Source organism: Crotalus tigris, unplaced genomic scaffold (genome assembly GCF_016545835.1).
Source record: "Crotalus tigris isolate CLP2741 ecotype Arizona unplaced genomic scaffold, ASM1654583v1 scf7180000017567.3851432, whole genome shotgun sequence".
In the NCBI taxonomy this organism is placed as follows: domain Eukaryota; kingdom Metazoa; phylum Chordata; class Lepidosauria; order Squamata; family Viperidae; genus Crotalus; species Crotalus tigris.
In genome coordinates, this window is record NW_024096477.1 from 1,716,901 (window position 1) to 1,735,206 (window position 18,306).

At 37.4% G+C, this 18,306-nt stretch overlaps 1 long non-coding RNA gene across 3 annotated transcripts in view; it reads right to left on the reverse strand.

Moving 5' to 3' along the window:
• The window catches only part of LOC120311058, a 171,416-nt gene that overhangs the window by 16,858 nt on the left and 136,252 nt on the right, over window positions 1–18,306 (reverse strand). For 2 of the 3 annotated variants that reach the window (XR_005557515.1, XR_005557518.1), the window contains one exon: window positions 15,537–15,720. The exons of the other annotated variant lie outside the window; for it this stretch is intronic. This is a non-coding gene — a long non-coding RNA (uncharacterized LOC120311058). The remainder of the gene's footprint in view (window positions 1–15,536; window positions 15,721–18,306) is intronic. 3 annotated transcript variants of the gene reach the window in all.

Genomic DNA, 18,306 nt, shown 5'->3' on the forward strand with positions numbered 1-18,306 from the left:
GTGGCCTGCATATGATGCATCTGGCCCGCAGGCCGCCAGTTTGACACCACTGCAATAGATTCTGTGGATATAGACTGCCTATATGTGACTTGGCTATGCTGGTCTGTGATCACAATAAAGATTTGATTTGATTATATGAGTTGGAATTGGAACAGTGGTTATGCAGTATTTTCACTCTTACTTGCAAACTTACACTAATTCCTAGGCAGCCAAGGCACCATCTTATCACCAATGTGATTTAATGTCTGTAAGAAGATGCTTATGAGGTCATCAGGGATTTGAAATTAGATGTCAAAAGGGTGCTGATGGCACCCAGCACTGTTTTGCTTTAATTTCTGAATCAAAACAATCTATGCAAAAGCAGAGCTTAACAATCATTGTGGGCTAGACTAGAGTGATTAATGAGAAGGTGAGTAATGGAGTAAAGGACAATTGAAGAAGAAATGTCCAGAAATATCTACACTTTCACATCTGCACACTCATTCTCTTTTCCCCACTGTTTTTTCCTAGTAGATGAATCCTATTCAGGATTTCTGTGCTACTGGGGCTGCTTCCAGCCAATCAGCTGGAGTCATTCCATTCTTGCTCCAGTTTATTTTTTTAAAACTGATTAACCTTATATCCACATTGTGTTTTCTTTTGCAAATTTTGGAGTTTCCTGAAATCTGTTGCTATCTCCTGCATGTGTTAGGCTACTTAAAGATTGGCACTGTTGTGATTAGAGGAAAGTTAAACTACTTTCTGTTGGAACTTGTTATGGTGGTTGTGCAGGACACAGATTCTTGCTGAGGCTTCTTCCAGTAGCAGTGAAACATGTAATGGCTTTAAAAAATTGGAAAAGGAAAGTTTAAAGGACACTCAGCATTGTGTGGATTTGATCTTGAAATCTGAAACCGACTGTTTGCTAATAAGATTTCCATCTATATCTTTGTTACCATGGCAATAGGTAATAGTAGACTGTGTATGTACACATAGTAGAGTACATGCACATGCATACATAGTCACTCACACAACTCAGAGGGTCTTCCTATCATTACCAGGAAAAGCGTGTGATAGAATTGCCAACATTAAACAGAGCAAAGACAAATGCTACAGGCCTGGTGCATTTTCAGAGCTGCTGTTTTATGTTTTCAACAATATAAAGCTGTTGCAAACCAGCTGTATCTGGTGTAGGAAGAACAAAGGCATTTGTCTCCTATGAAAAAAGGGTTGTCTATTTAATTTCTCAGTAGTGACCTTCAGGTAATAAAGGACATTCTTTTCAAGGGTAGAAGGAAGGACCACTCATCAGATTAAGGTACACTCAGTAGCCTCTCTCATCTAAAATGGTACATTTATTTAAGAAGGGTCTAACCGGTTAATAGCAATATATACAATACTAGATAACGTCTCTTGTGTTCATTAATCACTTCAGCCATCAAAGACCTAACTACTGCTCTGTATTGCAGCTCATCCCATTTGGATGCTTGAAAAGCCACATACAAACATGTGGAAGATTCTGTTTATAGTCAGCAGGATTGTCCATTGATAGCTAATTATTTTCAGATGGAATTTCAACTGTGCACAATTTCTGCAAAGTTAGCAATGATGTTTTCAGGAAAATAGATTAAACAGGAAATACATGCACAAAAAAGTGTGTGGTTTTTCTACCCAGATCATTATCTTTTCTGACCTTTCATTACAGAAATCCCTGACCTTGATCATATTTGGTTGTCATTGTAAACTAATTCATAAATACTAGATGATGATTTAATGGTTTATGGATGGATTATGTAGAAGTGTACAAACGCTTCAGGTTACTTGGTTCTCTTTCTTTCCGTTACCAGGGATAAGGATTTCAACTGATTCCATTTCATTGTTTAGCATTCTGGATTATAATAGGAGAGGGCAGCTGAATTGCCCAAAACTGATTTTAATACTGGTAATGGGGAATAGTTTCCTATGAGAAATATGCTATAGATAGATACAGATATGTAAATGGAACACATTTTAAGCCATTTTGGGCTGTAATCCATCCAATCACAAGGCAACTAAAAATCTTCTAAGGTGGGACTCTGCAAACGTGGCAAGTTTAAGACTTATGGACTTCAACTCCCAGAATTCCTGATCCTGGGTGTTCTAATGAATATTTTGAGGAAGATATTTTTTCTGAGCTCCGAACAATACACATTACCCATTTTATACACAACTCTACTTTCCCAGCCCTACCCTTCAAAACCCTGGAAGAAGGAGGGAAAATCCCAGTTCTGTCTATCTAGTATGACTATCTGTCCCTCCTGATCCATTTCATATCTTGGCCATCAACACATTATTGGGCCTATCTACAAACAAATTTGAATAAAACTCTTTCTTTCAATAGCAGGGTGATTTATTTATAGGCAAGCAAACTAACTAAAATATGGAAATAACTGGCATACCTCTTTGCTTATTACATAATAGAAACATCAAATAGAAATTAGAAATATTATTTTAATTGAAACACAATAGGTTGAATTTCTCCACTTCAAGATTATGTGATATCTGATTCATTGGGCTTGCACAATACATTAGCCTAAGATAGGCTAAATGGGATCAGACAGTTTGTTGTTCAACATGTCTAGGGAACTCATGCTATTTAGTGTGTTAATCCAAGTTTTGGAGTGCAACACATACAAAACCACCTGCTGGATAGCTATAAGGGCCCATCTCTTCTGTTTAATCCTAGCTGCGGTATTGACATTTCTTGTAGATTTACTATTAAGTAGCATTGGAACATTTATGATGCAAAATAGTTTGAACCCCTCCAAAATGCTGGACAATGGCAACATTTAAGCATTCTTAATTTATGGGGTTTTGCCTTTCTAACTTTGCAGTCCTATGTTCACACCCCTGGGAATAAGGCTACTGAACGCAGAGGCACATATCTGTGAATAAATATGAATAGAATTTGACTCCACATCCTTTGTTCCAGAGAAAGCTCTAAATCATCCTGAACCCAATGGAGATTAAATGTGAGTCAATATATATATAAGATTATATACTAGTTACCTTTACACTGAATGAATATTTATTTATTTATTATAGTATCCATGGAGATTCTCAGTCATTCCCAGGTCATGATTGTCCTAAAAGTACTTTTTCAGGAGGCAAGTAGACTTTCTTTCTTTTTCCTTGAAGATGTTTCACTACTGGTTCAAGAAGCTTTTTCAGTTCTGAAAGAAAGTCCAGTTGCCTCTTGAAAAAACACTTTGGAGGTTTATTATGGTAGTTAAGTTAGGACCCCAACTTAGCACAAATGGTAGCAACCTAATATTCCCAGGGAGATACAGGGCTTAAGTACATGTAACTTAGTATTATGTTGCCTTGTCTTATTTGGTCTAAAGAATTCCCACCTTCTTTTAATATATTTTCTGTTTTATTCAAAGAGTGCAATCTGTTCCTATTTCCCCAAGCTGTCTTTAAACCAAAACTGACTGATTACCAGTTGCTCCTAAAACAGTTTTTGCAATAGATTGTCTAGTGCAGAAGAAAAACCTACAGTTTTTGTGATATCCCCCATATTCCTTGCTGATCTTTTGGAGGCAACAGGAATATCTCCTAAAAGAGGGGGATGGAATGAATAGAAGGCCAAAGAAAAGATAGTGAGGCTGAGTAGAAAGGATCCTGTCTGGAAAACAGACAGCTATCAGGCAAATGGGCTGTCTGGCTATGAGATAACAAGGTTTTGCAGCGTCTGTGTGAGGTGGAGGTAAAGTTAGTCCTTTACCACAGCAAATGCTTTACACAGTGACTCATACCTTAACTATCCAAATAAGTCCAAGAGGGTGCCCTGTGTTTGCATTTATTCTTTCTCTCCCCTGCTGTGAATTTATAACCTTTAAAAGCAGCAGTTAGTGCTATCCAAGCAAGCTTTAAAAATAAAAATTGAGCCTGGGATCTCAGCCGGCCTCCCCCCCCTCCCCTCCTCCCTCCACCAATTTAGTTTCTTGGCTCCAGTGCAAGGCCATCTTGCGGCCATCTTGATCTGCAAGTAAACATGATCCTTTTGCTTATCTCTTCACAGTTGCTTAGATCTCCCCCCCCCCAAGTTGAAAACAAAATGAAAAAGGGGGGATTCAAAAGGAAGAAAGAACAAATAGATGAAAAAGAAGTGAAAAACTTCCTCTCTCTACCTCAGTACAATTGGAGCATGAGATCTAGAAAAGAAAGATCTTTTGTGATAGTCAAAAATACTTTCCTAGTTTTGATATAAAGTATTCTAGCTAATCAACTTAAAAATGTGATATTTGAAGTGTCCTTATATCCACTGACCCACTGACACATGTACATTTAAGGACATTTTCCAGCAACTGGAGCTAATCACAGCACCCCGCCAAATATTCAGTAGCAAAGTAGGAACAAGTTTCCATAATTCTGAAAAGACTGGAGAGATTGCCAATCCACAGACATTTTTTTCAAAGAGAGAGAAAGTCATTCATGGACTGTAAGTGTCATGTAAACACATCCCCTAAAAAAATCATTGATGCTCAGACTCTGTACAATTATTTTATTTTCATTATGAATTGTATACCACCTAGAGTCCTGCTGTGAGAGAGATGAGTGGTTCTTAAATATGATAAATAAGAAAATAAATAAATAAATTATCACAGTATCTTCTGGTGAGAAATCTTCTCTGTGTAAAGGATGATGTGCTTGTAAGTTTCCCAAGGCATAAAACTAACCTGGGTGGAAAAGACAATTCTGCAACTGTGTATTAAACACTCATTTCTAAATGTGCAGTCAATGAAAAGACTTCCTTGATGGAATTATGGAATGCTTATTTTCTAATTGATTTGTTCATTCTGAGCACAATTAACTATAGATGAAACCCCTCCATTATGAAGAGAGGAAGTTTTGATGATACTGAACAGAAGAAAGAGTATGCTGGATAGATCCTGGCTCTAGTTCAACCTTCGTCCATGGTAACCCATGGATGATTTGAGACCAGTGACTCTCTCTTTGCTGAAATATCTCACAGTTTTGGAAGGCAAAATGAGAATACTTACTAGGCCAGCCTTGAACTCCTTAAAAAAATGTTTTAAATTGAACTAACAAATATATAACTTAGGTTAGAATCATGATGACAAATCCAATCATCATAATTTGTAAATCAGTGTTGTAAATGTATTTAGAAATTAGTCTTGTCAATAATATTTATTTCAATCAAACAGGTGCAGATTTACAGCTAAGGCATCTACACATCTGAGGACATATAGCTAAAACAGGGAGATCTCTAGAGGCTTTTGCCCACTTACCCCAAACCACTATTGAAAGATCTCCTTATCTTATCTCCAGTCCAAGTGTTAATGGGTATGACTTAAATCAGCTTGGTGTTCTAAGCTGTACTGGTGCAAAAATAGTGTTTTTCCCCTTCATACCAACAATATCCCAAGGCAACTACCCATTACTTCAGAGATAAAATCAGTCCTGGGTGCTTATGCAGGCTTGACCTCTACCCTGTGGTCCCTGGACAGTCTGTTTTCATAATAGACAGAGCAGGGCCAGGCCATGAGACCATCAAAACTGCACAATAGGGCTAGACTGCCCAGTTAGCAAGACTGTTAATTCAGTGGTAGGATTCAAATATGGGAAAAACCGGTTCTACTTCCAGAAGTCCATTCTGGGCTTGAGCCACAAAAAATTAGCTATTGGTTCTGCCAAAGTGGGGCAAACCGGCTGAATCCCACAACTGTGTTAATTCTTTAACTCAATGACTCCTACAATTTAATGCAGGATAAAGAACAACCACTACCAAAGACATGGCATATCAGTGGAGCAGTGTTAATAGGCTATCACCTACCACTGTTGTCTTCTGAAGAGCTATTTGGAAGGTGGGATTTGTTGTCTGTATAAAAAAGGGGAACGAGAGGAAGAGAAATGGATTTAAGACATAAGGAAAATCGCTGCTTGTGTCCAGTTGGCACTTTTTCAAAAGGCAACTGGACTTTCTTTGTTTTTCCTTGAAGACATTTCACTTCTCATCCAAGAAGCTTCTTTAGTTCAGTCCATTTACCTTTTGAAAAAGCATCTTTGGGACAATGATGACCTGGCTGACTGAGACTCTCCATAAACATTTAGCTGCTTGTGTCTAAATCTCCATTCATGACTGTGCTGGACTTATTTTATCCCCACAAGTTCAGCTTGCGGTTTGATTGAATGGAGTCCAAGAGAAGAGATAAGGGAAGCAGCCTGAAATGACAGACATACCTCATTTCTGCTCTAGTAGGTAGAAGAAGGATGTCAAAGTCCCAAATAACAACTGCTTGTTTTGGTAAATAGTCAGATCAGAGGAAATAGGCAGGAGGATCGTACAGGAGTAAAGTAAAAAAAAAAAATAAGGAGGTATGGTAACTGCAACCATGCTATCAAAACCCCAGCTCTTTTTTATATGGATTATAGGCATTGCATGTATCAGTCCATGCATTTTACATATATCATGTGTATCAATACATGCATTTTATGTGTATCATATGTACATGTACATATATTTACATGCATCATATATAAAAAAGTCTCAACATCCTAGTAGACAGTCCTGGTTATTTGCAACTAATTTGGATTATTAAATCTTAGACAATTTGATCTGACCTTCAAACCTGACCCCTTCACTGCTCAGCTCCTAACCCCAAAGGGCAGATGTTGGATGTATATTCTCCCAGATTGTCTTATCGAGTTTGTTGTTGTCCCCAGACAGGGGTATGTATATCACACAATCTATTTTGGTGCACCTAAGCTAGAATTGTTTTGACTTTGTGATTTAAGACTTTAATCCACTGTCAGAAATCAGCTGTCTTCTATATATGAAATTAGGAGAGAAAGCCGTCTTGCACCTTGTTTTAGGTAATGAAAATTTCAGGATGATCCAGAAGAAAAGGCCAATGAGTCATTAACATGAGGGCTGTGAGTGTTTTGACCAGCTGACTTATTCAGTGATGTCTTTATTTTTTTTCCCCAGGGTCACTGAGAGAGATAGAAGTAGTTTAATGGTAAAAGAGTGCTGTGGCCAGATCAGTTCAGAGACTTTGTTCTGAATCATTTCTGAATATGTGCAAGAAATGAAATGAATCACCTGTTTTCAGCCTTCAACAAAGTCCACTGTACCAAGATGGCTTTAAAAACCTTTCAGCAAACCTATCTCAAGAAAATCAACACACTTCGCAACAGGACTGGACAACCCTTGATTTGGTTTGGAAATGTTGTTATTCGGTGTTTACATTGCCTAAGCATTTAGTCCTTACTTTCTGAGGGCTGTACATATTTGCTGGCCCCTTTGCCTGATGTATTGTACACATTCTTTGTTGTATTCAGAGGACTACATGTGGGATACATGTTGTATCCCACATGTAGCCAGCTGTCTCAGAATCAGCTTGGAGACTCAGCTGCTTTGCAAGCCAGCAGAAAAGCTGTCCTTAAGCTCTTGAGAGTCAGTTACTGCCTTGCATTATTAGAATTCTTCTGTGGAGTCCTTTTCACAATCAAGAGTGTGTACAGATAATCCTCATATTCTTCTCTTCCACATCATCAGTAGCCAAACTGTATGGCTCCTGCTGCCTCAGTCTTTTATTTCAAATCAAGACATAGGACCAAGCGTTAAAAGACAGGACAAATTGTTAAGCTTGTATTTTACATTTTTCACCAAACACCATCTTTTATCTGATATAAAATAGGGAACAAAACAATAGCAGTGGTAGTATTACTTAAAAAAATACATAAAAAGAAGTGAAATAAAATAGATTACAAAAATAGCAAAATAGTATGCAAATAGTGCTTATACACATAGTAGAGTCAGCCTCACAGGCTTAAATTCTGATTAAAATATTGTTCTGACTGAAAGATGCCACAGAAAGATATTGACCAGCCTCTATTATCAAAGAATATTAGAGCCAGGGGCCTACCACCAAGATGCTCCTTTTCTTGACTCTCAGATGCTTTAGGTACATGATAGTATGAATAGAGAAAACTCTTTTAGAAAAAAAATTTGATAAGAAGTTGCAAGTGAAAATGGAGTGATGGTATCATTGGCTCTCTGTGAGATTTCTGTTCAATAGTCTGGATGGAGCAATAGATTTTAAAAAGAACTTCTCAAAAGCACTGTTTCCAAAAGTGGTTTTCTTAAACGGATGAATTCTCAAACTGTAAAGGTAACAAATCACCGGAATTATTGGTCTTCTGCGTAAGGCAGTTTTCTCTGATCTGGCACATGCTAAATGAATTGGACTTCAATTATTATAATACCTAAATAGGTGGAGGAATTGAAGTCCCTAACATCTGGAGGAAATTACCACTGGAATAAGATGAGTTATAATTAACAGTAAGCTCCTGGGAGAATCAGAAAGGAAAAGATTACAATTGTTTTTGTTTTTTAAGTAAAGACAATTAGGTAATTTATTTCATCCTGTTTCACTTGTTCTGTCATTAAATGCTGAATGAAGGTCTATGCCTCCTTTCATATCTGCTCAAAATGTATTTTGCATAGCCAAGTAGTACTCCATGGTTCTCCGAAGTAAAATAATCACCCATAAAAATACTACTGGATTCCTATTTTGTCGTGCAAATCAGAAATAAACTCTTGATGCAACTAAAAAGAAAAAAAAATCACCTGCACATTTATACTAGCACTCAGAGATTATGGACTTGATGCAAGGCTATGAAGAACAATGTGTGAGATTCAGCAGGAACAGTATTAAGTGGGGCTAAGAGAAAGCATGATGAACATACTGGTTTAGTCTGCTGAAAATGAAATGCTGGGGAGGAAGCAGAAATGTGTGAAAGAAATTAGAGAAAGATAAGATGGTTTTTCAGGAAGACCTACCGTATACCTCTATCTTCTCTGGACATTCATAAGTTGTTCTAAGTAGCAAGAGGAAATTCTTGGATCAGGATCTGAAGACATAAAGTATGGCAAACAGGACTGCTGCTAAGCAGTGATGTAACTGGATGGGAAATAGACAGACTGAAATCTGTAAGTCAGGGCATGAGATACATAAAAGGAAAAAGGGGCGTAAGTACATGATATAAATATGCTCTTCATAACATTTGCAGTTTGGTATGTCACATCCCCATGCAATATCTTGCTGGTTTATATACTAGTATAAATGCCTCTTCCCATTTCTTCAGGGAAGATTGCAAGTAAAATAAACTACTTTGCCACCTTCTTTTTTTGCCTTTGGATAGATGCCTTTTGCAGCTATTAGAATGTGTATGTCTGGGTTTTCTTAGGGCTTTCTCCCTCTGGAAATTAAATTGCTATTTTCCCATTCTGGAACTGGCATAAAATTACAGTCACAAGAAATTTGCTGGGTCCATTGATGATGCTGATGTAAATGTAAGTATTTGTCTAGCCTAGTCTGCTCCATCCTGGCATCCTCAACTTTATGGCAGAACAGTCTGGAGGAAGCAATTTTAGGTATCCAAAGGGCATCATTTGGGGAAAGTAATCTAGTTCCTAAAAAGCCATTTTACTATCAGCAGTTCCTACTGTGATCCATAGAAGTCATTTAGCTGCCTCAGTTCCAGCGAAATTTCTTCCAAGATAAGGTCCCTCTCTGATCAAAATTCAGTGGGACTATCAGTCCGTTCACTTAGGAGAGTCTTCACAGAAGTATAATTGCAAAAAAGGTGACTAACATACCAGCCCAGAAACATTAAGTATAAAATGGGCACTACAGTCTACTGCTCAGACAGTTGAGGAGGAGGAAGAAACACCCTCACTCACAGAAACACACACCTACACACTGTAGAAATTAATCTCTGAATGTTCTGATCTAACTGACTGTACCTCCTGCTGTTTGTTTGGATTGTCCTATTCTCTAAAGCATCTGAAGGCAAGACAGAAAGCAATGGATGGAAACTAATCAAGGAGAGAAGCAACCTAAACTAAGGGGAAATTTCCTGACAGTTAGAACAATTAACTATCAGTGGAACAAGTTGACTCCAGAAGTTGTGAATGCTCCAACACTAGAAGTTTTTAGGAAGAGATTGGACAACCATTAGTCTGAAATGTATAGGGCTTCCTGCCTGAGTAAGGGGTTGGACTAGAAGATCTTCAAAGTCCCTTCCAACTCTGTCATTCTGTAATTCTGTTATCTGCTCAGGAACTGATTTTTGGTAAATGTAGCAAACCTCCTTGTGAAGAGCAATGACCTGAACAGAAGTGAACTAACTGCAGAAGCAAAACAGTTAAATTATTTAAGAGTTGCCCAATATATTGTTATCCCACTCAGCAAAAAAAGAGCTTTTTTTCAGCTTTTCAAAATGTGCCATCTAATTCTTCCTCTATATTTATATCAAAGCTAATGTGGTATCAGCCAGTTGGCGTTATAGGCTCTGAGTAACTTAGGGATAATGCAAATGATTTTTTAAATAAAGATGTGCAACCTCATCTAACACTCCCAAATATGAAAAACAGCAGTTTAAATATCACATTGACCTAGTTTCAGTGGTTTAATTCTACAAGCTTCCTAATCGCAAACATTAATTGCTTATCAAAAAAAAATCTACAAGCAATTTTCTGTTTCTGGCCATCGATACACATCTTGTACTGCAAAATAAGTTTCTGTGTTAGACATTTCTTGAATTAAAACTGTTCTGTGTGAATCCAGTTAATATGCCAGTACTCACAAAGAGTTAGAATAAGACAAAGATGGCATTGAATTCCTGGTTGATTTCTAAATAATTCATTGAGTGAAGTAAAGATCAAAGAACTCTGGCTTGATAGTTGAATTCATAGCAGATAATCCAATCTTTCTGGACGGTGCTGCTGTTTGAGCATTTGTTTGCCAGCTTATTTTTTCCTTCTATCTGTTACATATTAAAAGACAGAATATTTTTGTTTGCAGGCTATAGCAGAAAACATTAGAAATCTAGAAGACCATAAAATCAGGCCTTCCTGAGGATTTTTTTTTTTTTTCCAGATTTCCAGTTCTGCCATGCCTTTCTGTCAAATGGAGCACTTGTTTTGCTGGAAAAAGCATCTGGGTGTTATCAGCAGGGCATTTCATCTGGAGGCCCATCTGAATAGGGGGATGGGGATGGGAATAACAAAATAGCAAAAACTATGGCATGTATCACCTTACTCCTTGAACGTGATGGAAGAGAAGATAGCTATTCTTCAATATAGCAAACCCTTGGCACTGGAACAAAGGAATCCTTATAAAATGGGTTTTTTTTTTCAGATGACGGGAGGGGTGAAATCAAAAAAGAATGACAGCAATGTTTTGTTAGTGTTTGCACAATATAGATATGATGGTTCAATTAATATCGGAGCTTTTTCAAAGAAGCAATTATTGTTTTCATGTATAAATCATGGGAGGTATGCAGCAATCACCTCACTTTTTGTGGGTTTTGCAAATTAGGGTTTGCTTGTATCCTGGCAGTGTAATCCTATCTGATCTCAAACCTTCTGCTCAGATTGCATACCACTATGATTATGTATTTGTCTTTTCCCTGGGCTGCCAAAATTGCATACAGCACATCATTTGCAATTTGACCTCTAGCACAACTTGTACAATGGAGTCGACTCCTTGTTCCCTACCCCTTAAAACACATACAAACACATACACACACACACAGAGAGAGAGAGAGAGAGAGAGAAAGGGGGGGCTCTTGTTCTTCTCCTTTCCATAGCTAATGTTCTTCATGGTTGTTCTAAAAACAGTTTGGCCTACATGAGATACGCGGTTAGAGAGAATGCTAAATCATGTGTTCTAGGTCAAGGCAGCGCAGGTATTTGACCTGATGGTTAAGGCAGCCAATAGAAATGCCTCCTTATAGCACTCATGGATTATAAAGCACATTTTGCCTCTACTGTACCTTTTACACTATTGGTTATGAATAGCTTTTTAAAGAGATACAATAGACCCACTGTATTCAAACACCTGTTTGAGGGCCTCCTTTACATTAGATTCAAGATGCCAAAGGTCATCAGTCATAATTATTTTTAAACAAAACACTCTTAGTTCACAAAAGCCAGGTGGTGAATCATGAAAGACATAATGGAAAAATATAAATTAAAATCTGGCTTGAGAAAGGGAGCTTTCACCTCGGGTCCAAAATGCTTCATTTGATCCCATGAGAAATAGTAATACCAAATCAGTATGAAAAATTCAGCCTCCACAATCCTGGATTAACTTCTATGGGAAAGATACCACAAGTCCCAGGCCTCATTCTCAAGGACCTTTCATTAACCATGTCCCAGCATTTATAGACAGCATGCATACAAGCATCTAAATTCTGCAGAATCCAACAGAAAAAAGTCTGCCCCCAGTTTTCATAGAGTTTGGTCTATGAAGTCTCAACCAAAATGCTTGACGGTCCCAGAAGCTATGGTTAAAAACATCGGCACAGATAAATTTAGAGTGACCACTTATCTGTAGTATGACTTTCTGATTGATTTTAAACCCAGGTTTGGAGCAATTCTTCTTGAATTGCAAATACCATCCAGATAAAACAATGCAGGAATGCATCAGTAAGATGGCATCCAAAGATGAGCTGCTGAGAGTATGCCAGGGGCATCAGCAAACATGGGAGGAAGTTCAAGCAGAGGAAGTGCCATGGCAAGACAAGACCCAGCATGGACCATCAACAGATAGCTGAGATGGCTGACATTGGGAGTTCCTACCAGTGGCTGGAAAGGATTGAACTAAAGTTCATAGCCGCACAAGAACAAGCACAAAGCACCAGAATCTTGACTGACTTCCAGATCCAGATGGACACACAAGTACTGACCAATCAGCCAGATATCATGGTAGTAAACAAGTACCAGATGACATTGCTGATCTGGAATGGGACAGTTCACCACAACCATCTTGCCATGGCCAACTCACTACTGCCAGTTTGCCATGACCAACTCACTATGGGCAGCTTTCTAAAGCCAACTCGCCACAGGACAAGTCACCATGGACATTTCGCCATAGGAAAACTTGCCGCCGAACAATTCAATGGTTTTATTTAATGATTGATAATAATTTAAAAATTATTTTATTTCTTTTCGTTCACATTTTCATCTTGTCCCTCCTTTTTCATCATTTCTTTAGTTATTCTATTTCAGCATTTTTTCGATATTATGTAACTTTTGTCCTGTGGGAAGTTGTCCCATTGTGAGTTGTCCCATGGTGAATTGTCCTATGGGGAGTGTTGATCGTGGCAAATTGGCTGTGATGAGTTGGCTGGGGCAAGTTGATTGTGGCGAGTTGTCCTAGTGCCAAGTGAAAACAGCATCAGAAAGAAAGAATAAACTAAACTGAAGAAATATTAGGGCCTGAGGGAGGAAATGAATAGAATAGAATAGAATAGAATAGAATAGAATAGAATAGAATAGAATAGAATAGAATAGAATAGAATAACAGCTGGAAGAGACCTTGGAGGTCTTCTAGTCCAGCCCCCTGCTCAAGCAGGAGAATCTAGACCATTTCAGACAAGTGACTGTCCAGGATCCTCTTAAAAGTCTCCAGGGATAGAGGGCCCATGAATTCTGGAGGCAAACTGTTCCACTGGTTAATTGTCCTCACTGTTGGGAACTTTCTCCTTAATTCCAGGTTGCTCCTCTCTTTGGTCAGTTTCCAACCATTGTTTCTTATCTTATCTTCTTCTGATCTTTGAAGAATAATTTGACCCCCCTCTTCTTTGTGGCAGCCCCTCAAATACTGGAATACTGCTATCATGTCACCCCTATTTCTTCTTTTCTTTAGACTAGCCAGACCCAAGTCGTGCAGCCGTTCTTCATATGTTTTAGTCTCCAGGCCTTGGATCATTTTAGTTGCTCTTCTCTGGACTTTTCTTTATTGTAGTATGGTGACCAAAACTGGTTGCAGTATCCCAGGTGTGGTCTTACTAGGGTTTTATAAAGCATTACTAATACTTTGTGTGATCTTAATTCGATGCCTCTGTTTATACAAGCCAGGACTGTATTAGCTTTTTTGGCTGCTGCTGCACACTGCTGGCTCACACTGCACACACTGATCATCCACTAGGACTCCAAGGACTAAAAGAATTAAGTGAAGAAATATTAGAGCCTAAAAAGGAGAAACTCATTTCCAGCTTTGGAAAGTAAAGGCCAAATAGTCCCAGTAGTGATTGGGGTGCTTGGGACTGTGTCTCGTAAGTTGAGAGAGTAGCTCCAACATAGCCCAGAAACATTGTCATAACTCTCTGTCCACAAGAGTGCAGTGCTAGTAAGAACCAAGATAACTGCACAGAACAGTCAAACTCCAAGGCCTCTGGTGGGAAACCCAAGACAGAGGAAGATATAGAGAAGAGATTTTTTTTTTAAAATGGCTTCTTCCTTCATCAAAATACTTCCCAAAGCTGTTTACACTAAGAAACAAATTAAGCATAATAAAAATCGAATCTTTGGGATCAAAAATACCAGAAAGAACAGGTAGGTTTCCAATCTAATGTTTTGTTATATGGTTTGTTTAACTTTGGTTTATAACTTCATCATACAATATGGGAATCCAGTATAGTGAATAAAAGATATGAAGTCCAGAATGTTGGCTGCTATGTTCTCTAGTCAACTGTAGTATATTTTTCTCACTTTTAAAATATTTCTTATGCACCTTATTTCATGGTTCTCTGAGCAAGGTGTAATTGTTTTTTTTTTTTAAATCAATTAAAGCAAAACACAACTCGTTAACATGTTGACTTGCTTGAGCGAATTGCCAGACCTTAAATCCTTCAGCAGGCTATCATGTACTATGTAGTAGCTGACAATTCCAAAAAGGACAAAAGAATCTGGCCAGAAATGGCTCAGTAGATCTTGATAGATGTTTTCTGCATATGGTTCTATGCACTATAGGCAGAGAACAAATGTATGTATATTGCAATAATGAGAATGGCGTGTGATTTTTATGAGGAGCTAGCAGTATTTGGCACCAATACATAAGTGATATTACATTAGATGTCATAGAAGTATGAAACACAAAGTTAGATAATAGGCTGCAGACTTACATGTTATGATTTAATATCCTGAATTTCCTTATTTAAATTTTCTGAGAGCAAGAATAAGAAGAGAAAAGAGAAAGCCAAAAAGTCCTTTGCCACAACAATATTGAACAGAGTACATTAGTGCGGTTTTAAGACTCTGTGACTGAACTGATGCATATTTTTAATAAAGTAAGAATTCAGTGATACTTCCCAAAATAACAGGGGTTTTTTTTCTTTGACATTCAAAACAAGAATTATTTAAATTACCCAATGGTAAGACATAAAGAAGGAAGACCTAGGATTCAAAGAAGAAATCTTTGATACAGAACAAATAGTTTGGTTCAGTGTCCATTTGTATGCTGAAATACAAGGCAATTACAATTCTGTTCTTGAATGTTGCTGTTATCTCTTGAGTTGCATGAAGTTGTTGAAGCACATCCAGAATATTACTTGATTAAATAAGCCTAATCATTCATTAATAGATTATGTCAAAGCCAGTCAAAACAGCAGTGACAGAATCGGGAGATGATAAGAATGATGCAAAGATATGCAAACAGTTTGTACTATTTTAGAAGTATGAAGAGGATATTACGTACTGTACGCAAAGCATGAAAAATCCTTTCTCCGTCTTCCATTTATCTTAAAATAATCTTTAAAGTTGAACTTAAAGAATTTGAGTTTTTATATTTTAACTTTCCTCAGCAGAAGAGCGAAATTTTTCGGGTGGATTTCTTGAGCCAAATGAAATGTTAGTTTCTCTGCCTTACAAGGAAAAATGTCCTGTGAAAGAAGACACAATGTAAGTAATCTAACAATTAAATCTCAGCATATGACGTTTTATAATATCCAGAGATATGCTACAGTTTCCTGCACTGGGAACTTTCCTCCTGTGAAAAAGCAAATTAAAAACAGTCATTTTGCCAAATTCCAAAGAGGAAATGGTCAATCTACCCTCCCTATATCTTGTGATTCTTCCTCACTGATATTTGCAAATATTTCTATATAGAAAAAAAGATACATGGCAATAAAATGTGTTGTTTAGCACAGAATGTCTATAATTTTTCTTCATCAGTAATACTTTCTGTGGCAGAATATAACAACATTTAAAACCATAGCATGCAATACAACAATGATAGAAGAACAATAAAATCAAACTAATAATTAAAACCAAGCCACCCATTGATACCACAGCATCTCACAAAGTCTTAACTCAGTGGGTGGGTTCATCCATTCTGGTAAAGCATGGATTTCTTTTAACCATGGTTTGCAGAGTAAACCACAAGACCTGGGTGGCTAGTGTTTAGTTTACAAGTCACAATGACTGTTTTCATACATTGTGGTATGCCCTAAGGTTTGGCATGATACACAAATGCAATCAATCATTGTCCAAGGAAACAGACAAGACTTGAAGGCCTGTAGCAATGGGTTCAGTTTGGAAGTATTGTATTCACATAATTGCATTCACAGAACAGCCTAATAAGAGATAGCACTTAGCACTTAGACATTTATATCACTTCACAGTGCTTTATAGCCCTCTCTAAGAGGTTTACAGAGTCAGCATGTTGCCCCCAACAATCTGGGGCCTCTTTGACCTCAGAAGGATGGAATCCTCAACTTTTGACAACAATGGAGCCCAAACTTAGAGAGATAAGACATTGCGGTCATATGTTGAGGCATCCTGTGGCCAGAAGCAATTTTATGACCTTTTTTCTGATGGTCATAAAGTGAGTCACCAGGCTCATTAAGCAAATCACATGGTTGTTAAACAAATCTAGCATATATAATGAGCATTTTCTTTTTTGTTAGAAACTAGAAAAAATGCTGGAAACTGGCAACAAACATCACAAAACATAGTCATGTGATTTGCAAAATCCTGCAACCAGGCATAAATTGGCAAGTGTCCAAACCATGATCATGTGACCAATATATGTGGGGGGGGAGGTAGCAGTTGCAACTTCAAGGACAAGTTATAAGTATTTTTTTTAAGTCCATTGTATTTCAAAGAGTCATGAATGGACATAAGTCAAGAACTACTTATACCAGTCTGAATATCAGCGTGGATTTCACTGACTCATAAAAATCAGTTTATATGATATTTATAACTATTTTCTGTACTTCAGAGTGGCATTATTGAATCAAAGTAAACATACATGGGTGCTTGAATATAACTTTTCAAAACTCTTATACTGAATTTCAATTTAAAAATGTGAAATTACACTTTTATTTTATATATTTATTATGCGTTTGTTATTAATTTGTTTGTTTGTTAAGGTCACCCAGCTCCAAAAAGACTATATTTTGGAATAGGTTACATTTTAAATCATACATCATTAGACTCGATTACAAGAGAAAATAGGAAAAGCCCAAGAAATAATAAAGAAAACACTTATAATGGACACCTTTTTCTACTGTCAAGCAAATTCTGTGCCACAGTCTACTTTTTCAATTTTTTTTTAAATATGGTTTTATTTCAACTTTAAATACAATTTAAAAATAAGGTGATGTAAGTACTGTGCTTCAAAATAATCTTTTTTTCAAAGAATGCGCTTGGACTCTTTATCAGTTGTTCTTAGGTATTCTTAGAAAATGAAAAATGATAATTACCTTTTACACTATTTGCAAATATGCCTCCTGCAAAGAAACTTTTAAAAAAATCAAGATAAGGTAGGCATGATAGAGAGCATCTTGGCAACCAGAGAGAAGGGCAGGAAACTGCTCATTGGTTTACTTTTTGATAAGCTGTGATTGGACAATTGTGATTCTGGCAGCTATTTTTATGAATAGGCAAGGAACTAATTATTCAAAGCACTCAGAGCATGTTCACTCACAACATGCTCTTTCCTGCCAAAAAGTCAGGGACTTCATAATAAGGTATTCATTTAATATTCAATATTCATCAGATTTTGGAGAGCCCCTACTCTTACAAAACTTTGCCAATTTTTTCACTGGCTGGCCTGTCCTAGCTTGGTAGCTATAAAAGAGGGATCCTCCAGCTTTTGAAAAATAAAGTGGCCTTAATTTAAGATGCTCTTTTCAGCAAGTCCTCCTTATTGTATTTTAAATTTCAGGATGGCTTAAAGCAGCAGTCAGACAGAAGGAGGCATAATCAGAATCTAGACCATATAAGGTTCTGGCATTAGTTTACATCAGACTCTGGGCAAAGAATGTGGAGTGGTGCCACCATGCAGCTGTTCCTCCCCCCCCCCCAATTAAAATATTTGGAAAGGAGCAAAAAAAACAAACAAACACCTGGGTGGAAAGAAATCTTCATGACAGGAATAAAGAAGCTCTGTATACGGGCCATGTAAAAATATAACGAATTATAACTAAAGACAAGGCTATTCCCTTCTGCAGACTGTTTCTACT